Source organism: Peromyscus leucopus, chromosome 22 (genome assembly GCF_004664715.2).
Source record: "Peromyscus leucopus breed LL Stock chromosome 22, UCI_PerLeu_2.1, whole genome shotgun sequence".
Lineage (NCBI taxonomy): Eukaryota > Metazoa > Chordata > Mammalia > Rodentia > Cricetidae > Peromyscus > Peromyscus leucopus.
In genome coordinates this window covers 51,842,859-51,869,898 of record NC_051081.1, presented here as the reverse complement: position 1 = coordinate 51,869,898, position 27,040 = coordinate 51,842,859, and the positions used below count along the sequence as shown (strand labels likewise).

Here is a 27,040-nt window from a genome sequence, read left to right as displayed (position 1 = left end):
AAGAAGAAGAAGAAGAAGAAGAAGAAGAAGCAAGAAAAGGAGAAGGAGAGGAGGACACCAGGGACCAGCCATCCAGCCCTGCAGCCACATAGCCATGCAGCCAGCTATGGAGTAAGAAGGAAAGAAAGATATATAGAATAAGAAAGGTTAAAAGCCCAGAGGCAAAGCATAGTTAAAGGGAAATGGGATAATTTAAGTTAGAAAAGCTGCCTGGAGACTAGCCAAGCTAAGGCTGGGCATTTATAAATAAGAATAAGTCTCTGTGTATTTGTTTGGGAGCTGGAAAATAAAAGCCAACTACATGTAATATGCACCTCTAAGAATGCACATGGGGCATTACCTTGATTATGTTAGTAGAGGTGGGAAGACCATCCACTGTGGGTGCTACCATTCCCTAGGCAGAAGATCCTGAACTGTATGAGTGGAGAGCATGAGCACTAGCAACACACATGCATTGCTCTCTGCTTCTGACTGTAGCTGTCATGTGACCATTGTTTCAAGTTCTGCTCCCCCAACTTCCCCACCATAGTGGATTGTCACCTGGAACTGTGAGCTAAAATAAAATAAAAACCCTATGTCCCTGAAGTTGGCCTTCACTGATTTTGCAAGTTAGTCCTTTTTACCTTATTCTTTTTGCTTTGCTGCTGACATACTCTGAAAGTGTTCCAGTTGGGATTAATTCCTTGTGATGAAAATGGGGCTTCCATCTCTATCATTTGCCCTATATTAATAAAATAGTGCTTATCTCATATGTTCCTAACCTGGGAAGTTATTTCCTTTGGGGGTCCCATGGCAGAGGCCTGTTTGTGCACAGTGCACATCTGATGTGGTTGCATCTGGAGTCCAGATTTTAACCATTTATTTCCCTGGCTATATATAGTAAGGCTCTCTGCGAATTTGTGTTCCCTTTAGATGTCACAGTCCCTGATCACAGGTGTCAACTGCATTATTTTTTTTTTCTTGCTATGACAGAATATCTGACAAAGGAAATGTAGGGAACTATTCATTTAGGCCTACACTTAAAGCTCACTGTGACAGAGAAGGCATGGTGCCACCAGTGTGTGGTAGCTGGTCCCACTGTGCTCATAGCTGAGAGACTTAGAAAAATGAACGCTAGGGATCTTCCTGTTTTTCCTTTTTCCATTTTATTTAGCCCAAGACTCCAGCCTGTGAAGCCATGCCCCTCATATTTAGTGTGGGTCTTCCAACCTCCATTAACCCAACCTAGAAATTCTACTAAAGTCATGCTCAGAGGTTTGTCTCCTAAGTGATTTTAGATTCTGTCGAAGTGACAATCCATTCTAATCATCACAAGTTCAACCCTCGTCAACTTAACACCCGGACATATAACTTTAAGTCATGACCTTCCACTCTTTGCCCCCAAGAGTTCGTGGCCATCTCACAATGAAAAATACATTCATTCCTTTTTCAGTATTCTCCATGGACTTTAATAGTTTTTTGTTTAGTTTCCAACAAAAGTAGAATGCATAGTCTCTTCTGGACTCAGGCAGTCCCTCTGCTGTGAGCCCTGTATTATCTAAAAATGAGTCACATACTCCCAACACACAGTGGTACACAATAAACATCCCCATTCCAGAAAAGGAGAATGGTAACATCACAGAGGAAGACTACAGAGAAGCATGATAGAAACCCAACAGAATAAGCACTAGATCCTAGAGCTCCACACTCAGCATTTGGAGCTTATAAAGGAATCATCAGACTTCCAACAGCATTGGACAGCTCCACCTCTCACTTGAGCGAGATCTACTCTGTGCCTGCAGCTTTTTTTTTTTTTTTGGTGAATGTGCCATGGTCCTGGTGTCTCCAAGATGCTGGGGGCCATGACAACTTAGGTTTCCCATTCACCTATTTATACAAAGGATTTTATTTATTTATATTGCATGTATGTATGTTCTGCAGGTATACCTTCATGCCAGAAGAGGGCATAAGAGCCTATTACAGATGGTTGTGAGCCACCATGTAGATGGTATGTGGGTGCTGGGAATTGAACTCTGGACTTCTGGAAAAGCAGCCAATGCTCTTAACCACTGAGCCATCTCTCCAGCCCTATGCAAAGGATTTTTACTGCCTTTTGTGTAGATTCTGGCTTGTTCACAAATCTCCTGGCCTTAGTGTCTCTCTAGAACTATGAAAGTTTCCATAATACTCACTCTTGCATCTTCCATGCCAAATTCTGCCAGTAGCTCACGGTGTAGCCTGGATGCCCTTGAACAGCAGTTGTAGTAGCTGCTGTGTGTTGACCCTGGGGAAACATTTCCCAAGGTTTTATTAATAATATTTTTAAAATTTTAATTAAAGTATAATTATATAATTTCTTCCCTTCCATTTCCTGGCTCCAGCCTTCCCCATGCCCCCCTTACTCCCTTTCAAATTCATGTATATATAGCAGTAATAACCTAGGTATTTGTTTTTGATCAAGGAACCCCTTCAGCAGCATTCCCACTTCTGTCTCTCCTTCCAAATGAATGTGTTTGTTCACAGCTTAGGGCTGTCCCCTAGTGAGATGTTATCCGCACATCACCTTCACTATTGTCCATTGCATAAACCCCCTGGCAGACAGGCCCAGAGGTCTGTCTCCTAGGTGATTATAGACCCTGTCAAGTTGACTATCATTAACCATCATATAACCTATACAATCATGGGCAAACATAAATGAGTCGTGAACTTCCTGTTGCAAAACTCAGATTAACCAGCCACTGGATCTGCAAACTCAGATTAACACGGAAGCCTGTCCACTTCCCATGTTCTCATCTTTGGGCAAATTACATCTGAGGTGACATGAAGTGGCCTGTCTGTGCACATGTAGAGACTGTTCCGAAGTCTAGAGAGCAGAGAGGCTGTCCTTTCTACCCACCAGGAGACACACTTTATTGTCAATTGCAATAAGAACATTTACCCAACCATTAGAAATATAGCCTATAGTTTACATGTATGTATCTCATATTTTAAAATTTAAGCAGTATCTATGACTTATTATTTGGAGGGCATGCTTATTAGAAGGGGCTGTATATTTAAATGTATTTTCTCTTACAAATAAATAAGAACAGGTAAAAGGTTAGCTTTTTGCTTCCTAATGGAGACAGGCTTTAATTTTTGAAATGGGTTCCTAAGAACAATACACAATATATTCTAAGTAACTTAAGAAAATTTGATATTTGGATGCAAATAGTTTTATTGTGTAGTTTAACTGTAAACAATGGGTAGGTTTTAATATAAATGGTCTTTCGTGTGTCCCCCAGTCTTCATGTTCCCTGAAAGGTTTAACTGTGCCTTACTGCAGAATACTTGATTTTGCCTTTTTAGGATACCATACCTTATCGAGCGGTTGCTGAACACAGGCTGGAGTGGCTCTGTGCTCTTGCTCCACAGCATCATGCTTCCTCCATCTTTTCTTTCTTTCCTCTAAGTCATGTGTATGCTGGCCTCTCCAGCTCTGATGATAGGCAGAGGTGGGTGGGAAGGATCCTGGTGCCTCGAACCTGACTAGAGACAGGGCAGTTATTTCTGATCAGATGAGGTTGAAGGCCACACAGTAGCGGGGTGTTGAGTGAAGAGGTGCCGTGGACTCCAGGGACAAAATATCAGTGCATCAGCCTGTCACATCAGAGAGAGACACCCAGAACACCTGGTGACCAGGCCTATTGAGGCAACATTATAATCAACACATGCTTGCTCATTCTCTCTCTCTCTCTCTCTCTCTCTCTCTCTCTCTCTCTCTCTCTCTCTCTCTCTCTCTCTCTCTCTCTCTCTCTCACACACACACACACACACACACATACACACTTGCATGCACATATACACAAAGGTGTAAACAAGCAGTACCTGCCCTCTCACATACTCGTATCTGTACAGACATGTACATATGTATGAGAAAACATACCCAGATAAACCCGTGATTTAAAATAATGAAAACTCAGTATTATTTTGGGATTTCTTTCTCCATCTAAGATAGTACTCATTTGAATCCTGAGGTAGTGTCCCCCATACCACCTGGCTGTGTAAAGCTTCCTGAGACTTTTATGCTTCTGTTTTGTTGAGAGGTGCTTTGTCTTTCATAGAAAGGAAAAGAAACTCTCGAGCTACTCAGATTTCAGTTCTAATACCACTCTGTAGTGACTGCACAACCTGTGGGTAGTCAGTCTATCCCCTGTACGAAGTATGAATGCCTGTGTGGGAAGCTTGGGACCAGTGTGGGGGCCAGAGGAGAATGTGTGCTCCCATTTTTTTTCTACTGACTGTAAATGATTCCCATTCTTTGCTTCACAGAACATCCGATATGGTGCCCAATCAGCTGAGAAAGCTGCACAGACGTCATTAGTTCTGGGAGTGGGGTGGGGAGATGGAAGGAGTAGGGGGAGAGGAAGGAGAAGACGGCAGCAGCTTGCCCCTTGTGGAGTGGAGTCCCCACCAGGGCAGCTCTATCGATTTCTGACTCACACTGTAGCAGCAGGACTACCAAGCAGGAGGAAAAACCACATCTCAGGAGCAGGGATTACAGAAGAAAAAAAATGAAAGAATGGTGCTGGTAGCCCCCCTCCCACCCCCCAGAATCCTCTATTTGTTAGCAAGAGAGCAGTTGAGAGAAGAACATTGAATGGTCCCTTAACTTAACTTGGAGCAGAATGGATAGGAAATGTACAGTATAAATGAGTTCTGAAAAATTCCTGGTTCTACTTTTCAAGCTGTTTCTGTTTTGTGTGTGTGTGGTTTTTTTTCTTTTTCTTTTCTTTTCTCCTCTTTCTTTCTTTCTTTCTTTCTTTCTTTCTTTCTTTCTTTCTTTCTTTCTTTCTTTCTTTCTTTTGAGAGAGGATGTAATGATGCCTTAGGGGGAAAAAGGCTGAAAATTCTGATAAGGATATTTAAAAATATGGCTTATTAAAAGGAACCTTTAAGCTATACCTGAGAATTTTGAAAAGAATGAGATTTAGTTTTAATAAATTTTGTCCAATAATTGCATCATTAGGTGGCTTCCATCTCCAACTTTCAGCCTGTACCTTGCATGAGATCTAGGGGACAGAGACAGTCTGGTAGAAAATCTTCAAGCAGGAGCAGGCTCCCACCTGGCTGCTTGGCTCACTGGGCTTTGAGCCAGAGAAGAACATCACTAAGTGACCCCCTCCCCCAAGTTCGGTGGCTAAGGCTTGGGCTAGAAATCCGTTTCTGGTCTGGGTTTACAGGCAACCACCACATTGAAACTTAACCATCATTCTCCTCAGAAGAAAGACAACTAAGTTCAGTTTTAAAATAACAGCGTTGTCAGGCAGGCCGTCTGCGTGTGAGCAGCGGAAAATTAGAATCGAGCAGTCCGTCCCCCTACCACCCCCGTGGCACACACATGTGAGCACGAGCGAGCGCGCACGCACACACACACACACACACACACACACACACACAGGCACGCACACGAACACGCACAGGCGCGCGCGTGCGCGCGCACACACACGTAGCAGTCGGTTAAGGGGAAGGGTGATACCTTTTTAAAAACCGAAAGGCAGTAAGCCATTATTAGCAAGAGCTATATTGAGCTTGCTTGTCAGACAGGCAACAAAGCTGAGCTCCAGTTCCGCCCAGACATGTGCCTTGCCATTTTCATTTTAATCAGCCTGCTCAGGATGGCTGCTGATTCATTTTGCAGGATGTCCCCCTGGGAGCCAAGGTGGAAGCCTCCGGCGAGCTGCTCTTGCATCTAGGCAGGATGCAGCAGGGCACACAGAGAGGAGAGTGAGGAGGAGGCTAGCGGGAGGGGAGCTCATCCACAGGCTCACTCCACAGTTCAATATGGCTAGTTAGCCCGTGCTTCGTGAAACCCAAGATACTGCAGAAAATATAATGAAAGAAAGAGAAAAGGAAAAAAAAAGTCAGATCGTGGGATCGTCATTTCATTATCCAGCAACCGCCCCCTCCACCCCCCACCCCGACACTGAATGGCTTGGAATGCTGGCTCTCCTCATGGTCAGCTTATACATACACGCATATATATATATATATATATATATATATATATATATATATATATATATATACACACACACACACACACACACACACACATTATTTACCTGGTAACTAGCTGGGGTGGTATACCTGATTTAGCTGCAGACTTTGATTTGTAGGACTGACAACCTTATTATGCAGTGAGCTTATTATTGATATTATTCTGCTCTCGGTTGCCATGGCCACCTTGTGAGAGACATTCAATTTTCTCTCTTCCATCATCATTATCTATGAGGCCATCTGTTGTGGAAAATGAATTCAGCCTCATTTGCATGACTGATAAGCAATTTTTTTTTTATCTATTTAACAGAAGGTCATATGCCGGGGATTTGGAGCTCGTGAAAAAAAAAAAAGTGGAAAAAAAAAAGAGCCTGGGAGAGGATGAGTGGGGCTGTGTGCATTAGGGGCTGGATGTGGAGGTAAAGCAGATCTCTCAGGCCCGCTAGCCTCTCCTTCTGCATGTGTCATTCCTGCCCGGACGACATTTTTTTTTCCCCTAAGCTACTGCTACTGCACACAAAACAGAGCGAGAAAGCTTTTTCCCTGCAGTCTTCTTGGAGGCCCCCTGGTTTCTCACCCATTGTTGGTGGGTGTATTTCAATTTTTTGAATCCCTGGACTGTGGGTTATGAAATCAATGCTCGCCGAAGACAAAAGCAGCCTTCCCTGCCTCTCGGTGCTATGCGTCCTCCTCCTCCTCGGCCTCCCACTTGTGGGGGAAAGGGTTTTCTCTTTCTGTGTGTTTTGAGCCGTCACTTGTGAGCGGTGTGGTCATGGTGTGAGGTACGTGATGCTCATTAGGTTGATACTTTGGACTCAGGGGTCAGGATCTGTTTTGCCGTAGCTCAAGGCTTCTGCTGCAGTCCTATTGTTTGCTCCTTTTTAAAGTTATTTTTATAGCATGGCTGGTAGCTGGAAGGTTCCTGAGGTCTTCCATCCTCAGAAGCCTGTCTTTAGAGCAAAAAAAAAAAAAAAAAAAAAAGAAATGGGTAATAGATTGCATGCCTGAACAATAATTTTGTTTATAAAAAGAAATAAAAATGAGAAAAATGAAAAACTTGCTGCATGTGTGGAGGTCGGTGATTTGAGCTGAAGTAACTTCCTGAGAGTGGGTAACTTCACTTTACAAACAAGGAAAGGTTATAAGCAAGGGCTACGGGAACATTAGCTGCTCCTGAGGCACTGTTGTATTTGTCTAATTATAAAAAGAAAGTTGATTGATGTTCATCAAACTGGTAAAATCAAATAAAGATTTTTAACAATAACCTCAATGTTTGAAGTTCATAATAACAAAACAGCACTTAATTTATAACAGAAATAGGTTTTTTTAAAAAATCACTTCATAAACAAAAAGTTGAGTCTTCACACTCTTGCTTCCAGATAGATCTCAATAAACAGTAAATAATATAAATATTCACATGAGTGTGAAAGATACAAAATATACAGTAGAGTTTGAATTTAACATTAATTTAGTCATGACACATTTCTTATACCATTGAAACTATATATATTGTAGATCATTATGTTGTTTACTTAACTAGGAAAAAGTAGTTTGTATAACAACTCTTTTGTTCAAGTGTTTATACTTTATACTAACATCACAGACAAAAGTACCCACAGCATCCTCATAAGCATAAAAGAGTCTTCCTAATTGTTCAAGTTCATAAAAGTAATATAGCTTGTGAAATGAAAAAGTAAGGTATGTTTTACATATAGATACACAATTACTTTAAAAATTGAAATGTTTTAATCAGAATTCCTCTCTGAAAACAGCATCATAGGATTCCTGTAAGTTTTAACATCCCCCAAACTCTGAGCCCAAAGTATTGATGATACAAATACGTTTTAAATACAACTATGCAGCATCTATTCCCCCCTCAAAAAACTTTGTTTTTCCTTCCACAATTAACCTAAAGGAACATAAATGAATAAATTGCCTCAGTGCAGAAGTCAATTGGTTAAAACTCTCCTTAAAGATGTGTTTCAATATTAAATTTTATTTATTGTAATATTTGTTTAGGATAGACACTGCAGGGGTGTTTGTATGATAGAGCAGTAACTTGGTATACTTTTTAAAACTCTTGCCATGACCCCTCCTTCTAAGCAGCCATTTAATATATATTATTTTAGTCTGAATCTGGGGGAAGTAAATTAATATTAAATGTCAGCTACACAGTTGAAAGCCTCCAACTGCAGAATTTGGGCAGTTTGTGAAGATTCCTGCAATCATGTTTTCTTCAGCGGACTAGCAGCAGGGTGGTGGCTGAATCCACGGTGTGCTCTGAAGGGCTGTGTGACCGCCTTTTGATTTCTACCTTCAGCCTTCAGATTTGTGAATCAGATCTGTCAAGTTCTGCAAATCCTCGGACAGAGCACAGTTGATTTCTCCCCCTCCCCCCTCCCAAAGTTAATCACCATCTTGGTTGGCTTCCTCCTTGCCTCCCTGACATTTGACTGCTGCTAATTCACTGATTAATCTCATTAATGTGATTATAGCAGGATTTGGAGCTGGCCGCCATTGTTCTGTAGACAGTCCTATTCAGGCTGAGCACTTTCCACACCATTCAGTTTGCTGTGGTTTTTTCAAAGGCTGGTGGAGGGAGCCATTGTGATAGGGTTTCCTGGCCTCCTTTCAGCACCGGGAGCTGTCCGTGGCAGATAGCAATTGCTTTCGGCTGAGGCTTCCTACAGGTTCACTGCCCATGTGAAAATGGCTCACTTTCATCACTTAATGACGGTGCCCACCGAGGTAGAAGTCGAGTGGTGTTTACAGTCACAATTGGATGTTTTGAAGATGGTGGCAGCCCAGATCTGTAGCCGATGGTTTTAATTTTGTAAAGACATTGCTGCTGTTATTGCACGCACATGTTTATAAATATCGGACACATGAATCTGCCAAAATAACATGTGATTTGGGGCTCTAAAACTATTGTAGATTACAAACATTACTACTTTGGAAGTGGATGCTCTTTACCTCAATGCATCCAGTTATTAATACAATTTAATCTTTTATTTATTTATTAATTTTTTTGAAAAGATGAACCAGGGTTACCTGGTTCACTAGGGCAGGAAGTACACCTAACAGGAACTTTCTACAGAGTTAAACTTGCACCCAGAGCCACAACCAATGCCAGCTTCATGGATCTGTGTTTGAAGCTGAGGCCAGGGCTGAGGCCCAATAACTTGAGAACACTTATGACTGATACACAAAAATTCTTAAAGGAACATGAGCCTACAGTTTGCTTGGGAATAGATAGCTGTATGAGCTCAGGTTAAAAGAATGTAGTTATGGTGGTGGGGGAGGGGGTCAATGCTCATTGATATGGCATCTTTATTATTTCTGCCATTTTTTTACCCAATTTAATTTAATTTTTACTCTTTTAAAAATTTTGACTTCTATTCATTGTTACAAACTATTGCATCCTCTGATGATACCTGTTCATTTTCTTTACCAAATTAAAAAAATAAATGCAAATAAAAGACATTTTGCAATGTTAAAATTTTTTTAAGTTTTTTCTATTTGTTACTATTCTACATAGAATTATCAAATAATGAATTGTAATCTAAGTATTCATTTGCTTTGTTAGCTCTCTTTAGAAACACACCACATGTACAACTTTGAAAAGATGATTACATCTGAGGGAAATTTTGATGACAAAATAATATTTTTAATGTCACCTGTCTAAACCAGACACCCCATGTCTACCTGCAAGCCAATCCACTTTGATGGAGACCTGTTGTTTTCAAAATACATATTATCCCTTCTAAGACACTGCTCACTTACTATATGCATTTTAGTGGCTACACTTTAATCTCCAAACAACTTAAAGTTTCAGTCACTCTTGTGTTAAAAAAAAATTCACTTTATGGAACAAGAGAAAATAATAAGGTTACTTGGGTAGGAACCCATCTGCCCTGAACTTGAACTCAACTGGCTGACCACTTTCCTCAAGGGCCATGTTTTCTAATCAATAACTAGTTTTTCAAATGCATCTAATATTTGGCCAGAAAGTCTGCAGAATCCCCCAGAACCCTGTCCAGGAAGCAAATGAGTGGCAGGGAAAGAGCTCCAGGCTGCTCTGCTCTCCAGCAGATCACTCCATAGCTGAGCTCACTGCAGTGTGCTTTCAAGTTTTTAAGACTCTCTCTCTCTTTTCCTTTAAAATTGGGTAGCATTCCTTGACAAGAGCAATAGGAGGTAAACTTGAGCAAAAACTCACAAAACATTAACATGTGTCTCACAAAGCTAAGTTTCATCCCACTGCATAATACAGTGCCCCAACTGACACCCGTCTATATGTATTCCAAACTAAAGACAGCTGCTATCACAAACTTAAACAATAAAGTAGTGTATGTGTGTTTTGTTTTGGTGTGTGTGGGGGGGTGCAGTGATGTCTAAATATCATATATGGCTAGTATTTTTAACAAACATTTTAAGTTGGTATATCCCATATATTAATATATTGCCTAAAATGGTCATAATTGGCACTGGGAGTAATATTAAGGATTCTACTTCTTGTCATTTATTGTGTGGTTTTTTTTCTGACATCAGATGATTTTAGGGAAACATCTATACATTTTCCCATCAGTGGGCTATGTTTCAATGTGACTCAGTTTGGAATATCTTTTGTGTTCTCTCCCTTCCTCCTTTCCTCTCCCCCTCTCTCTTTCGGTCTCCTGGCCTCTCTTTAACTCTGTCCCTGATTATCTCTCAGCCTCTCTCTTCTGTCTCCCTCTCCCCACACCTGCGTTGTTCCAGCATACACAATGACTTTTCTGTGAATGTTTTCACAATGAAAGTGGTTTTTTTTTTTTTATTTTATCGTTGGCATTCTAATGAGCCCTCAGGGTATCTGCAGAAGTAATCAGAGATGGCAGAGAAAATGTAATCCAGGTGTTAGAAAACTAGAGAGAATGCATCAGTGCTTATTTATTGTATGAAAAAGACACTGACCAACCCTGCTGCCTCAGGCTGCTGGGTAGGAAGGAAACATTGCAAATGCTATAGCTCTCTATGAAAGAAAAAGGCCCATGTGGGGATTATTGGGGGAGCAGGGAAGGGGAGGGAGGTGTTCTTATGGCAGTGGACAGTTCATTGTCTGTGAGAAGATGGAGGGGCACTGGGTGTCCCCAGCAAGCCTCCTTGTGGAGAGCTGCGGAGGTTTCCGTCAGGGCACTGGAGAGGGAGCAAGCAGTACCCTGTGTAGTAACCTCGCGCCAGGCAGATGCTCTTCAGAGGAATTACCTCTGAGAGCAAGAAGAGGGTGTTCCTGGGACCTTGGGGCTGCTGTCAGTCTCCCTCAGAAACCAGTCTGCACTGTGCCTATGGAGGCCCCCAGTGGCTGATCTGTGGGCTCTGCCTTGCACTTCTGTACACAGGGCTGACAGCGCCGGCCGGTCCTGACGGGAGGGGTGGAGGGGATGCAAACACAGAGGGATCTGTGACCACACGTGCCTGGGGCTCTCCATGGCAGCCGAGGCGCTGCATGAGTGAGACAGACTGCTGAGGAGGACTTGCTGATGGCCACCAACTCTTCTGCAGAGAGGTACCTCTTCCCTTTCATTTAAAGGTGACATGTGGTTGCTTATTTGCCTGGCTGTTGAAGCTTCCAACTCCTCTGAGTAATTTCTGATAGTCTCTTAAGTACTTCCCACGGCCAGTTCTCCACCTGCCTGGACACCTTCCACTCTTGTTTGGTTGCACACTGTGACAGAATGGCATGGTTTGGGTTACAAAGGGCCAACAATGGGTTCTCTTGGCCACAGCTGCCTCTCAGGTAAACATGCCTGTGGGCTGCTGCTCTGAAATCTTCCCAGAGTTGTTCTGACTAGGAGTCTGGATATTCAAGCAAGCTTCCAGGAGAGGGGAGGTACTAAGCAGCCTTTATGATTTAGTGTGCCTTTACGGTGTGCTGAGAGGCTGGTGAGGGAAGGGGGCAGCTACTGCCACAGAAAGGCATGTGTTGCTTGCCTCAGTAGCCATTTATAAAATCAGCACTTAGAAAAGTAAAAACATAAAAAAAGGACAAATGCTACGGAGAGTCATATAGCTGTGTTCTCTTTTGTGTTTTTGGCATCCTACTGGGTCTGCTCTTTTTTAGAATAAACTTTTTCTGTTATCTTTTCTTCACATGATACTAATGCTGGTATCATGGGCTGGCAGTGCTCAAAGTTGCTCAGAGAATAGTTCTTCCTCTTGTTTTAAGGCAAAAGGATCAAAGGAGCCTCTGCCAGGATGGGATAATGTAATGTGGCTGGCAAGCCAGGGACACTGTAGGACCCCCTTCGTTAACTCTCTGGTGCCCGTTCTCCAGCCCTAAGAAGTGTCAGGAAGGCCTGGGTGCTTTTGTTTGTTTGTTTGTTTGTTTTTGTTTTGATGTGTAGCTGTAGTTTTAGTGAAAACACCAAGGTTCTGCTGACTTTGGTGAGGTTTCTTGGACCACAATATGCATTTACCATAACGTCAGCGATAGGGGAGATTTTCTGAGACACATCACCTAGCGGGTAGCAGCCAACAGCCAGCCTGCGTATTTACAGTTCTCATCTATTACATTAAATACAGCACTGCACATCATACACTCCGCTCTAGAGATTTAGAGGCCTGTGGGTACAGTGTAGGAAGCACACAGCACACATCCCAATCCTGCCTCACTGCCGAAAGCCTAGTAAACAGGAAGGTTAGAAATTACTGGTTTTAACTCACAGCTGTTAGGTTGAGAAACATCTAGATCAGCGATGAAGTTAGGATTTGAGGAAATGGCTGCTGCGTTTTGTATTGCTTAAAGGACAGCAGCCCCGAGCAGGGTAAGTCAGCAGGATGCTCCCGGTGTGCCTCTGCGGCAGCGATGTGGTCTCTAAGGAAACCTGTGCCTGATGCTCGCAGCCTGGGCAGTGCTGGCGGCCCAGGGCCGTCTGTCTGCTGCCTGCTGATGGAGGCTGCGCCGCATCCACCAGGCAGGGCTCTGCACGCATGCCCGTCTTCCCCGGCGTTTAGTGGTGTCAACTTATTAATTTCCATCTTCGACTTCAGGCCTGTTAGTTTCCTGTCTGAAAGCATTATTACTTTTGTCCATGTGGCAAAATAATTAGCATACAGATGAGAAGTGGCCCCGTGTCTGCGCGCCGATAGAGAGAAGATGTGCGGTTCGAAGTTGATTGGATGAATGGAGAACAAATGGTGGGCGTTCAAACAAGAGTTTTGTAGTCGCGGAGCAGGCTGGAGAATTTTCTGGGTGAGTCCCTAAGATGGAAGGCAGGGGTGGCTGCCGTGGGAACGACTGCCTGTCAGAGGCTGGCTTAGCGGAAGGTGCGGAGAGGGACTGCAGGCGCAGAGAATCCATTCTTCAGGTTTCTCTTTGAAATCCCCTCCAGGTAAATGCGTCCTGTTGTTTCTGCAGCCGTGGCTGCGCTTCCCAAAGTGGAGCAAAGTTCAACTCTTAAGGGCAGTAACAATAGAATAGTCTTTGGCTGGTGCGTGGGGTGGCCTCTTCATCCATCTTCCGTGCAGAAGTGTGAAGTGGAAATTAACTGTTTAGAGATTAGTGTTTTCAGAAATTTACAGCAGCCATTATTCAACGTGTTTAATTAATATTTTCTGGGACAGTGTATGGAGACCAGCAGAATTAGCAAATGTTGTTCTGATGAAAGCCCAGATGTAATTAGTTTTGACTAGTATATATTTTTCCTAGCTGGAAGGAGATTTTTAGCTCATTTAACCAGTTACTTATTGGGGACAGTGGAAACTGAACTGATGTTTTTGTAGGTCTGTAGGATGCACAGAGGGGGGAATTTTAAATGAGTACAACCTTTGATACTGAGTTCTTTTCAGAAAAAAAAAAAAAAAGGAGATTTTTTTTTTTCCAAATCAGTTTTCTGAGTTCATAAGTAATAATGAAGCTTCCGGGAGCCCTGAGTGTCTATTGTCAACAGTGGCACAGATTTCTTATATAATTCTGGGACTACCACGCTGTAGCATGGGTGTTTCAAAATTCAGTTCAAGATGCTTCTGGGGGAAGTCACTGATGAGGAGTCCTTTCCTGTCTTAAGGATTCCTAGCCTCCTTAGAGGGAAAGGTTTGCATTTTAACTGACCTAATTATTTAGTTTGTTTTTAAAGTCAAACTTCAGTCGAGACCATGATCTTTTAGCTGTATTTCTGTAGTTTCATGGATATTTTGGAGCATGGCATGCTTTCATTTTGATTTTTTTTTTTTAAAAGCTCTCCCCAAGTGTTGCTATACTTTAGAAATGACACCGAATGTGTGACAGAAAATACAACTTTTGGGGGAGGTGGGTGGGTATCATTTGTTCTGCTTCAAAAAGTATGCCTTTGTAAAAATGAAAGCCACAAATACCTTCAGTGAGCCCCAGCCTCAGGTGTGACAAAGTGGGAGCAGGCTTGTTTGTCCCTGGCAGGTAGAACTTGTCTCTGATCATTTTCCTGGTCAAATTGCAAGTTTCTGAATATTCACAGTAAGATGTATTTTTTGGCATAATAGGAAAATTCTCAATTTTTCTATCAATGTATATGTACATACAAATGGTTTATTTTTTCCTATTGCATTTTTAAAATTAGCTAGTAAGCTAGAATGAGGGAAAAAATAAACTCATGTTTTAAATGTCTAACCCAAAGTAATGAATACCCAAGAGTTCTCGTTTTCATGAACTCCTATCTAGAGGGAGGCTGCGACTGCGCTCCCTTCTCCCATGCCTGCCTCCTTTCAGAGTTGAGGCCATCTCTGTGCGTAAAATAACTCTTTTGTTTTCTGGTTATAACTTTCTTGGAGCAGACATCAGCCTTTCTTTTTTAACCTCTGCTTGGCCGTTTAGAAGCAGGGAAGCCCTTGAATGTCACTTATCCACGAGGCTTCCTTTGTGCCTGGTTGCCACTCACAGGTGAAGTCCATTTTTTTTTTTTTTAAGGGCAACAATTATGTCACAGGAGTTTCCACTGGAGGGAGTTACTTTTGCCACTTACAGTCCCGTCAGTTCTCAAGGCTCCTTGCAGTTGACCAGGGCTTGATCTAAAGACAATGAAATGTCCCCGAGAGCTGTAAATGTGTCCATGTGAGCCAGCCTGAAAATGTGATCTTTAAAGGAGACTTTTTTATTTTTATATTTGTTTTCAACTTTTCCTCTGAGGTTGCAAATCAACTTTGGGAGAGATTATGACCTTCCAGAGCTAAATCATGTAATTCATCCATGAGATTCCAAATGTCAGACCTTTGCCGCTCTGTGGGCAGTGGTCTCACTGGGGGGATCTGCACCTCAGGAGCTCTGCCCTCTGCCACATGTGCTGCCCATAGGGCTCCCACTGCTTATGAACAGGAAAAAAATGTCAACAGTTTTCTTCCAAAATGTCACTTGACCTTATTTCCTTTAAAATTCTGTGCTTGTGATGTGTTTTCACACAGTAAAGAGAATGTGCTGAACCCTCCCATGGTTTTTATAAAGTGTAAAACATGTATATTTTTAAGGTTGCTGGGGTAAAAGTGTTGTGTGTAGGCTATAATATTTGAGTCGTTGGGTTAATACGTGCATCATGTAAACCTGTCTTAGATGTAAGTGTGTACTCATTAATATAGTTGTGAGAACTTTGTGACTCTATATGGTATGCTGTCTGCTACTTAAATGAAGTCCGATGGTTTAGGCGGCACACTCCCTCAAATTGCCTTGAGAAAATCACCCCAATAGAGCATTTGCTTCAGATGTTTTCAGGTGCAGTGTCAAGCCTGGAACTCTAAATCAAACAACTCAGGGATGAATAATTTATCGGGGGGGGGGGGGTTGCTTCTTTTAGTACATCGGCAAGGATTTTCATTATAGGATTTCCACCTCCAACATGGCCTTGAGTAGCACCTCAGCCATTGTCTAAACTGAACCGTAGTGTGTTCTAAGCTGCACTCACACAGAGTGTCTTGACAAAAGTCAGCACCACTCCTCAGTTCTGGGGGGGCTCCTACATACCTGAATCCTGTAGGCAGGGGACAATTCTCGGTGGCTGACTTTAAATTTGGTGCTGTATCCTCTCCCTGGTCCACACATTCCCCTAGCCTGTGCCATCTGAGCATAAGCTGAACGCACAGGGCACTGTCGCCATGAAACAATGCTAGCCAGACTGGTGGTGGAAATAATCCAGTCTGCAGGGCACCCCATAGAGAGCCATCAAACCGAGTCTGCTCTGGAGCTGTCTATGAGAGTGTGAACATTCAGAAATCAATGCTGCATCTGCTGGTGGACCCTCCGGTTCCCTGAAACCCCCACCTGCCTAATGCATCTGGGCAAGAGCTTTCAGAAGCCAGCTTCCTTCAGGATAAATTTAATACGTCTTGAGGGCCAGGCGCAAGCAAATTGATTCTATCTCTGCAGCAGGAACACTCATAAACATCTGTAAGGATACAGATCCTCAGCGACTCCAGGATGAGAGGATGCTATTTTGTGAAATATTCTAAGCCTACTCCCTTCATACCTCATGCCAGCATGGCATTTTTTAATTAGGAAGTTGATTAAAAAGGGCATGGCAGACCAGGGTGTATGGTCCTTTGGCATTAATCCAGCTGTTTGTTGATGGGATGGTGGAAGGCATTGCTCATTACCCATCTCAAGAAAGGGAGAATCGGAATTGTTACAGGGCAGAGGGGTGGTAAGAACGGGGCAATCCTGCGCGGTGTGCTGAAGGCAGTTGGTTGTGGCTTCCTCTGTGCTAAGCTTTCCTGCAGACAGACTTGCCGGCTTCCTCCATGACCCAGGTCACGTGTGCTTTGCAGATACCTGGGAACACCGGGCAGCTCTGTGTATTACACTGAGGAATTCTGGGCTTCTGGCTTTCCAGCAGTCAATAGGAAAAGTCATAATTGTTTGCGCTTTCTGGATGGACATCTCTTTTGGCCACATTTCCCGTAGGCTGCCGTCAGCAGTGGCAGCTCTTCTAATCTCTATGGTGCAGCACTGTTAACCTCAATAGTAACTGGTTTTGTTTTGGCTATTTTTTTTCTTTCTCTTAAAGGGAATTCTTTTCTTTACAGGATCTTTTTAGAGCTTGAAGTATATTATCACAGGAATAAAATTTTATGCCTACTTGTAGTGTTCCCATGGCTAATGTGGTGTGAATAAGTACCCTGTTATGAATTTAACCCTGTCCATCCTTCTCATTGTTCGAACACTTCCTGAGATCCAGTGTGCCTAAGAAAGTAGAAACAGATTGGCAGCTAAGACAGACACTGGGACCCCCAAGCTGAGGGAGGGACCCTGGGGCTTTCACATGACCTCTTGAGGGAGCTGCTCAAGGCTCAAGACAGGGGACATAGGGAGATGTCTTCACTCCAGTGGGACTGATCAGCTGATTGGCAGCCAGCCTGTCTTTTGTTCTCTTCCCCTCTGAAACTCCATGCAAGTTTGCTAATTATTTTTAGATTCTGTGTTTTAGGAAAGTTCAGTGATAGATCACTAGCAATCAGCAGCCGTGATGGGCAGCCTCCTCAACTGCAGCCTCTTCTCCTAGCAGCATAACATAGTTAGCACTGGAGATAAAGAGTATAGCTTCTTAAAGTCAGTTTCTTCCTCCACTCTTATTCCACTGGTGGAATATCTATGCAATGAGGACGCCTTAAGCTCCTGTTGTGTACAGAGCCAAGAGAGAGAGAGAAAGAGAGAAACATCCTGCAGGTAGTCGGGACCTAAGTATCTGTCTGTCTGTCCTACTGTATGCAGAGCCAAGAAAGAGAGAAACATCCTGCAGGTAGTCAGGCCCTAAGTATCTGTCTGTCTGCCCAGATGTGGTGCTAATGCCTGCAGGGCAACCTTTCCCTGAATAGATTTGGAAATAGATTTTTGCTCTTCTGACCTAAGTAGAGTGGTCTGAATCCCTTATTTCCTCTTCCAGGGTGGTGAATACTCTGGTGGTCTTCCTGAATGTTACCATAATTGCATAGCATTGTGTAACTGTATTTCTCTATTAATTACATATTGGGGTGTACCTCCTTCTCATAAGAGCTAGAAATAAAAGTCCAGCTTTTTTGTGGGTTCTGGATAGCTGGTCTACTTTCCCAGAGTTCCACTCACATGGGGCACAGAGTCAAGGTGACAAGCCTTTTCTTATTTGAGAATATGAGACAGTAAACATAATGGTGTTTTGAAGAAAGAATATTGGTAAATGTCACATGTCTGCTTCTCAGTTTCTGGACTCTTCAAAGCTGTGGGTATCAGGGATAAACAATAACATCTTTGGGTGGGGTGTGGTTAAAGCCTCTATTGCTAATTGAGGCCTAGCCTTCCAGCAGACAGATAGAACTCTGGGCTATCCACCATCCATGCTGGATGTACAGTATGAGCTGTCCTGCCACTGTGCAGCCAGCTGAAGAGCCATTGGCTACAGAAGCCTCTGGCAGCAGGAGGAGGAGAATTCAAATGAGAAGCTGGTGAGGCATTTAGACACTCTGTCAGGAGCTGCCTCCTTGCCATCTAGCAGACTCCACTGAGCAAACCTGTAGGCTCAGGGTTAAAATTCTGCCATTAAATCCTCTAACAGACAAGTGTGGTTCGGGTTAGATTTTTATTTTCTTTTGGAGTATGGAAAAACAAGTGGTACAGGCATCTGAAAGCTCCATGTCTTTTCTTAAGGATGCAATCAGATTGCATAAAGTAAGAGATTTGGGTAGCTGCTGGCTGCTCATATACAAAACAGAAATCCTAACCATGTGCTTAGTTAGATTCTAGTCTCATTTTTTTTCTTGTCCTTTGTCTTTCATGGGATGTTTGACTCTAAATTAAAATTCATAAAATTCCCCATTGAGCTTCCCAGTGCCCTTTTCCGTGATTCTGAGAGAAGTCATGGAGGTCTTGCCGCCTGAATATTCTTTGACTAATTTGTTGTTACTGGGATATTGTTAACTCCAAAACAACCTTTCTCCCTCAGAGACCCACAGAGCACGCCAAGCTGTGTCATGTCATTCCCCAGGGACACCTTGGCACACCTGTTTACAAACGGGCTGGGCCACCTGTTCCTTCAGCTTTAGAGTTAATGATCAGAGAAGGGTCTGATCATCAGGATCATGTGAGTGGTAGATATCCATTGTGAGACGATAGGTCACTTCTAACACACAGTGTCAATAGATGTCTAGTCAATTTTGAGTAAGTTAGAAAAGATACTCAACTTGTAATCATAGAGTGAATTACAAACATCAGCGATCCGGAGAGTAGATGTGGAATGTGTGTCAGAAATGGTGCAGCCAATAAAAAGCTGATCATTTCATAATTTGCATTTTTTTTAAAAAAAAAAAGAAACAGATGCAGATGAAAGTTTCCTTTTGCTCTAGAGGTATTGCTGAGGTGGAGGCTGCCTGGACCATGAGCACTAGAAAATAGCAGCATCAATAGATATGTTAACATGAGAGGGGAAGTTTTCTTTTTTTTTTTTTTTTTTTTTTTTTTTTTTTTTTTTTTTTCGAGACTGTTTTCTGTGTAGCTTTGTGCTTTCTGGACTCATTGGTAGTCAGCTGGCTTGAATCACAGAGATCCGCCTGCCTCTGCTTCCCGAGTGCTGGGATTAAAGGCGTGCGCACACCGGCGGAGGGGAAGTTTTCATGGGGTCCCATCCCTAGACAAAGAACTATAGCAGCTCATGGCTGCCCAGGGGGGCAGAATTAGTCTCTCCCAGGAATGAGCCCCCTTATTGGTTGTCCAATGCAGAGTAGTCAGCCCCGAAACCACATACACGCAAGCAACATAAACAGACTCAGAAGGTTGTATTCATTTATTTGTGCGTACACGTACGTATGTATGTATGTGACAATAATAAAGAAAAAGGAGGCTGTCACTTTAAGGGGGAGGTGAGTGAAGGACTAGAGGAAGGAAGGGAAAGGGAAAAGGGATGTAATTGTATTTTAATTAAAAATGTATTTTTTTACAAGGGTCTGTTAAACAGTAAAACAAACGAAAATATCCCTGCAGGCTGCACAGGTCTGCCTGTCTCCAGGGTGACTTGTCTTCCACTTCCTCTTGTGACTAGGAAATGTGCAGTTGGGGCCACATGCTTCTGCCTTTGACTTCTAGTCGCTTCTGCCCCTAGGCTTTGTTTACCAAAGGGCACGTAGTTAAAATTTTCCCTTTACTGAATTCTCTGGTCCTTACCAAGAGTCAGAGCATTACCCATGCCTGGCTGGATTCAATCAACTGGTCTGTGTGTGCACTGTAAGTTTCCAGCTAATTCTTCACTATATGAGAAATGACCCGTCAATCTCATTCCTTATTTTTCTCTGAGCTTCCACCGGAAGGCATTTTCATTAAGGACCAAACAGGTAGCCATCCTTTCTAGGTTTTATTTGGTTCTGTGTTACTTTTACTTTCAAAGTGAAATTTCCATCTGTAGTTCACTTTGGCATGACGTAGAGCCCATTTGGAAGGTGCAGGCTAGAAGGCAGTGTGTTGTCCTCTGGCTCCCCACAAGAATTGGGGGTGACTTTGAGCACATCAGCCCGGGAGTCATCTCTTGGTGTATTGTTTCAAAGGAAGGAATGGAGGCCACCACTTCCCATATCCCTTTCCAAAATCCCCACTTCTGGAAGGAAATCAGAGGCCTGGGGCACTCCTACCAGAGACTCTTGCTAGTGATAGTCCAGTGCAGCCTCACAGAGGCTAAGGAAATGAGATGGCATTCATACAACCTTTTGCTCATACAGGAAAAAAAAAAATCACCTCATGAAACTCACATGTGCCTGAGCATTAACTTTCTCTTATGTTCTTTCCTTTGTTAATTTTATCTGTTGTATGCCCGTGACTTGCAATAAAGTCACACATTTGACAAACATTCCTTTATGGCAGACTAGGTGGACAGATCTTCTGACAGCAATCACAGGTGCACACTGGGATGGCTATGGGGGTCACCTCTTGGCTTTTCTCTGCTCTATCACTCCCTTGGGCCTTTCTTCTCATAAAGCAGGCAAACAAAGTGACTGGCTTGGACTTAACGAAGCAGCCCACCACCTTTTCAGCTTACCCTTCCTTCCAGAGGCAGCATTTAGGGTAGGCATGGGTTAAATGGGGACACATTTTTAGTAACTAAAATCTATTACACAACCCCTGTCCTAATTCTGATAGCCTAGACTAGGCAGCACATACATCACACACACACACACACACACACACACACACACACACACACACACACACGACAAGCAAGAACCTGTGGGTTCAAATAGACACCACTGTTTATCACTGCAGCCAATGTCATGTTCAGCAGCACCTCATGTGGGCCATGGTATGTCTACAGGGTACCCCAGTGAAACATAGGGCACGTTGTCTGTAGTGGGGAAGGACATAGCATAAGGGAATCAGGCCCCAGGCAAGGTAGAAAGTCCTCACATTACCCCTGACCATGACTAGGGGAATGGAACCTCTCCAGGACACTGGTGGCTTTTTAAAGAAAGCTGAAGTCAAGAGTGGGCGGGGCAAAGTGAGCTCAGCTAGGTATGGGGCAAAGGCCTTGGTACTACTAGATAGAAGTTGCTGTATGTTTCACAATGCATGAAGAAAGGAGTTTGAATGTTTCTGTCAGGAAGAAGGGTTTGACATCAGAGGACCAGCTCCGATGTGAACTAACTCTTCACAGTGAACACCTGCCCATCAATGTCTCATGCTACCCCTAATGTATGGGTATTGTTTAGGCATCAATTTTAAATGGGAGGATTTTTAAGGATACACGTTCAGTTTAACAAAATCATCCTACCTTTCAAAAAAGCCAAAATGTGGCACAGAAAACTGCCCTCTGCATATTGGGAAATAAATCTCATACTAGAAGTGTTGAGAAGGTTCAACAAGAGTGTTGTTGATAAGGTCCATACAGGAGGGGAGGTGAGGAAAGCCTAAACACTCTCAGAATTTACTCTTCTTTTGAGATGAGAGAGCAAGGATAACATTTGCTGGCCATAAAGATGTGCCTAAGATAGGAGTCTTCTACTTGTGTTTAAAGTGGAGCCAACTAGGATCAGAAGCCCAGTGCTGCTGAGTGACAAGGATCCACGCTCTGTGACTCAAGTCCGAGCCAGGCACATAGTACAGTAAGGAGCTAATGAAAGGGGACGCTCAGGAAGTCAGCTATGAAGAAAAAGAATACAGTCAGAATGTCCTTGCCAAGTCCATCACACCAAAGTCTCCCTAGGTATTATGCAAAGGCTGCAAGAATCCTTAGGACTACCGAATTCTGTCAGATTCACAATCATACAACTACAGGCATGCTGGCTACCTGCTTCCTTTCTAAAAGTCTTCAAAAGTGCTGTAAATTCTACCTAAACACATGACAACCTTATTGCCTGTTAACTACATAGTTAACCGAATGATTAAATCTTAATCTTGCAGTCTTCCTGAGTAGGTTCCATTTTTGAAGATTTTTTTTATTTTCATTTAATGTGTGTATGTGAATGTCTGCATGCATGTATGTGCACCACAGGCTTGCCCAGTACTTGTGGAGGCCAGATGAGGGCATTAAATCCTCTGGACCTGGAAATGAGATGGTTGTGAGCCACCATGCAGGTGCTGAAAGTTGATCCTGGGTTCTCTCAGAGAGCAACAAATCCGCTTGACTGCTGAGCCATGTTTCCAACAGCTGAGAGATCTCTCCACCCCCTGAGCTGAAAAATTTAAGAAAATAATGAAAATGGGGGTGAGGAGACAGATCAGTCAGTCAAGTACCTGCAAGTGCGGGACCTGAACTTGGATTCCCCCAGCACTCACGTAATAAGCTGAGCATGGTGGCAGGCATCTCAGGCAGAAGAACCCCCGTATGGCTCACCAGTCAGTCGTTCTAGTCAATCGGCAAACTCTGGATCTGGTGAGAGACCGTCTCAAAAACTAAGGTGGAAAGCAACTGAGGAAGACACTTGGCATCAACTTCTGGCTTCCACATGCCTGCTCACTAATGTGCACACATATCAGCATGCACACGTGCGCGCACACACGCACGCACGCACGCACGCACGCATGCATGCGCACACACACATACATTATAAAAATGAAGAAAATAATAGAAATAGGTGCTTTTCTTCTTTGCTCTGCAAAACTTTATGTGCATCTGGGACTTCCTTCCTAGGAGCATGTTAGAAAGATCTGGTTTTTTACAATCCCAATAGCAAGAAAAGGGCAGAGTCCTAGCATTGCTTGCCTCCCAAGGCACAAAGGTAGGTGAGCTGTTCAGTGTGGGTTTCAAAACGGCTCTCAGCTTAGAAAGAGCTCCTGATCTCAAAGTAAGACCAACTTTATACATGGCTTGCAGAATAGTGACTCCACTAGCAATAGTATAAATACACACTTGCTCAATATTTTCAGGGTCGTACCACAGCAGTAATGTGAAGCATCTCCCCACATTCTCCTGACATCTCTCAGTGAAACATCAGGCAGGGTTTCTTCCTTCCTTTTTACACACCCATGACTTCTTAAAAATTATAGTTATTTGGCTAAGCATGGTGGTGCAGGCCTGTCATCCCAGCTACTCTTCTGGGGATGGCTAACATCAGAGCGTCCCATGTTGAGGCCAACTTGGGCAACTTAGCGAGACCTGATCTTAAAATAAAATGTCAGGAAGAAGATGGAGCTGTAGCTCCGTGGTGGAATATCTGCCTGACCCGCGGGAGACCCTGGGATCAGTCCCAGTACCACACACACAAATAAAGGATCTTAATCATGTTAACAAAGCCTTCTTCAGAAGGTCCGAATTATCTGCTTTCAGATCCTGCTTAATGTAATCGGGCACCAGGCCCTCTGCAGGAGCTCCTATGTAAGCTCCTGCTGTGCGCCAGTTCAGTGTGGTCCAGACATACAGGATGGAGGGACATGTCAGGCTCTTTGTTTTCACATCAGCCAAGATCTCCAGAAAGTGGTGTGCCATGTTTCATAAGCATAGCTTCTGTGTATACATGGTGTGTGTGTGGGGGGGACATTGGGGGGTGTACACATGATGAATGTGTGTGCGTGTGTATGCATTGTCTTCAGGCTCCATGATCATTGCTGCTCCCTGTTCCTTGGAGGCCAATCCACCTCCAAGTCGAACTTCTTTAGCTTCATTTGTTATTTGCAAATAGCAGCCACTCATCTACTGGCTGACTCAGCGCCAAAGACATGGCCTTTTCTGCATAACCTGTTTTCTTCCTCCTCTTCTCTACCGACTTCTGGCCAGAGCCTCCCCTTATTCCCACGCATTAATGTCCCTCCTTCTTCTACCTACCTGTCCCACACCTTCAGATGAAACGTATGATAGACAGAGAAAGTATGTAGGAGAGAGAGAGACAGAGAGAGAGAGAGAGAGAGAGAGAGAGAGAGAGAGAGAGAGAGAGAGAGAGAATGAACTGTGCCTGCCATAGTCTCACATGAAGGTGTGTGACAGGGACCAGACCCTGAGTGGAAGAAGGTGGGAGTGACAGTGACAGGAAGATACGCCAACCTTCCAGGTGATTTTGCCCCCTTTACTCCCCGCCAGACTCTTCTCTGGACAGCTCCCTCTCCAAACCCAGGCTGCAGGCTCTTCTCCACTGCCCTTCTTAGGATTAGCTTGTCCCCTGCCCCCAGAAGCACTGTTGTGTGCACAGATCCTTGGCCCTTGTAACTGACCATTAAGGTTCATACACACTGAAGGAGCTAATGAGAGGTTCTTACTACTATAAGGAAACACATTTGGAATCCAACCCGCTTGGACATGCCCGTTAACACCTGGAAGAGAGGCACGCTTCTTCACTGATAGCCCAGGGTGTTGTAGAACTGATTGGGACTGGGTGGAAGATTCGAACTTTCCTGATAAAGTGTGGCTGCTTGAAAAGTACTTCACCGTGGGCATCTGTCCATCAAGCCTGATGCAATCAGGGTACAGCACAGGTTTAACTGGACTGCATGAGTCATGTGCCTGGCAGAGGCCTTTCTGTCTCCCTACATGCTCCATGACTCTTTCCTCGGCAATATGCATGTCTAAAAGCCACTTCTAGTCAAAGAAATGAGACTCTTGAGACCTGGCCTTGTCACCCATCCTGCACAGCACCTGAGGGTTGGCTTACACAAATGCAGTGGAACATGCTTACTGCTTTCTCCCAAACCCTGGGGTTGTACTTTCTTCAGAGGATGTCACCTGGTGATGTACTTCATAATAGAAATGCTGGTATAGGGCTCTCAGCTGAGAAAACCATTGGAGATTGGCTTTACTGTGCATCTCACATCTTGCAACCCCTTTCCACACTAGATAAGGAACACTGGGGAATGTTTATCAGATAAGCCAGAGCAGCAGTCTCATCCAGGGCCCAGATGCCTCCCTGTCTAGCGACACCAGCACGGAATTCACAGGTTGGGTAGCAGATGTGTGTGTCCAGCTCTAGGGATGCTGCCTTGGGGCAGCTGCTATGGGAGAGCTGCAGCGTGGCTGGTGTCTGCTTCCTTAGGTTATCAGCTTAGATCTGGCATTAGCTTCCCTTTCTGATGCCCTATACGATCTCTTTATCCAAACCTCAAGTTCTTCCGTTTGTCATGAGTAATCTTGAAATTAGATCTTTGTCTGTGAACAGATCCAAAGCCACAGCTGCGACTGTGAGGTGTCAGGAGGGCAGAGAGACCAAATGTCAGCATTTCAGAGCAGAACCCAATATGTACCATGTGTCTGGATGGAGGGAGTAGTCGATGTCTGTGCTTTTTGATTCTGCTATGTTTGTTTTTCTGGCTGGCTGTGTATTCGGGCATTTCTGCTGCAGCGCCCTCTCATCTAAACAACTGTGGTGAAGTTGTTGCTTAGACAAGATTGTTTTTATTTTTTGGGGGGGGACACTGTGTGTAAGGAGAAAACCAGGGAGTGCTGCCCTTTAGTCAAGGGAGTTTTCATACTATATGGGAGAAAGATACTTCTGTGGACGCCCCCAGCGCAGTTTGGCATGTGATAAAGGTAGGGAGGACTTGCTAAGAGGCACTCTGGTTTTCTCAGAGGAGATTTGGCCAGGCAGGGCAGTGATGGGGATCCCGTGGAGGTGGTGTTTGCCACAATTCCAGAGAGAAAGGGAGGCAGTCTATAGATAAAGACATGGGAAGAAATCTGATCAGGCAAAGTGGATGTTTCTCTGGGGGTAATTCAGAGAACCTTCTGAGTGAGAAGGCAGTTTCTATACGGGGGAACACCAGAGAGCCACCTGGAGCACAGGTGGAGCAAGTCATCGGGGGTCAGAAGCCACCTTACAACCACTCTCTGGTGATGGGCCTATGACTTCACTCTCCTGATAACGGGAAATTACGGAAAGCTTTTGTGCGGCTGAATGACAAGGCCAGAGCTTTTCTCTGGGATAATTAATCTGGCAGCCAGTCAGTGGCTACTTCCTGCCAATTGCCTCTCTAAAATAGCTCTCCCAACTGCTGCACCCCCTCCGCCCCTTCCACGCTTTCTTTGGGACTGTCACTTATCCACTCCTGCTATCCCATCGTACAACTTGCCAATCGTCTGCACCCTGTGGTGTGGGAGATTCCCGGACAGGCTATAGTCAGAGTCTCGTGGCTGTACCTCTCTCATCCGTATCAGACAGAGCACCGAGAACCAGATAGATCCCTCTGTGCAGGGTCTGCGTGCTGGTCCCTCCTATTGTTCCTTCCACTCCTGGATCCTCCTCATTATCCACATCCCGTCAACCTTCCAAGGCTGCGGTTTCCACAAAGCCCACTTGTCCCTCCCTCCCCAGTGGTATCCATCCTCTTTCTCCTGAGTGTTCCCAAGGAAGATTGCCTTGTATTTATAGCTGTGTGTGTCCTGGCACTATCTTCCCAGAGACCAGGACACAGTTTACCAGTTCTATGGGTCTGTGTGCCATGGTAGACGGAGACTTGGTTTGTGCTCCTGATTCACTGTATTATAGCGGTGAGACATGCAGGGGACCTCACCTCAGTATCGATGATGGCACTGAGGTGCGGCTGTTGGTTGGCATCTCACTGTCCCACACTGTCTTTACTACTTCTCCATTTTGTGCTAATGCACCTGACCAAGGCAACTTGTAGGAGAAAAGGTTTGTTGGGGGCTTACAGTTC

General features: G+C 44.0%; 1 protein-coding gene and 1 long non-coding RNA gene across 17 annotated transcripts in view; one reads left to right on the top strand and one right to left on the bottom strand.

The window, feature by feature from the left end:
- Positions 1-2,169: 2,169 nt before the first annotated feature.
- On the bottom strand, positions 2,170-3,657 carry LOC114702653. Its single transcript, XR_003736024.2, has 2 exons — positions 3,335-3,657; positions 2,170-2,263 (listed from the first exon to the last, which is right to left on the bottom strand). It is a non-coding gene; the product is annotated as an uncharacterized LOC114702653 (long non-coding RNA).
- A 2,717-nt stretch (positions 3,658-6,374) lies between these two features.
- Myt1l (myelin transcription factor 1 like) overlaps positions 6,375-27,040 on the top strand; it is a 407,242-nt gene continuing 386,576 nt past the window's right edge. For 7 of the 16 annotated variants that reach the window (XM_028883146.2, XM_028883147.2, XM_028883137.2 and 4 more), the window contains exon 1: positions 12,401-13,246. The gene's annotated coding sequence lies outside the window, so the exon portion shown is untranslated. The other 9 variants (XM_028883149.2, XM_028883154.2, XM_028883144.2 and 6 more) reach the window with 7 other exon arrangements.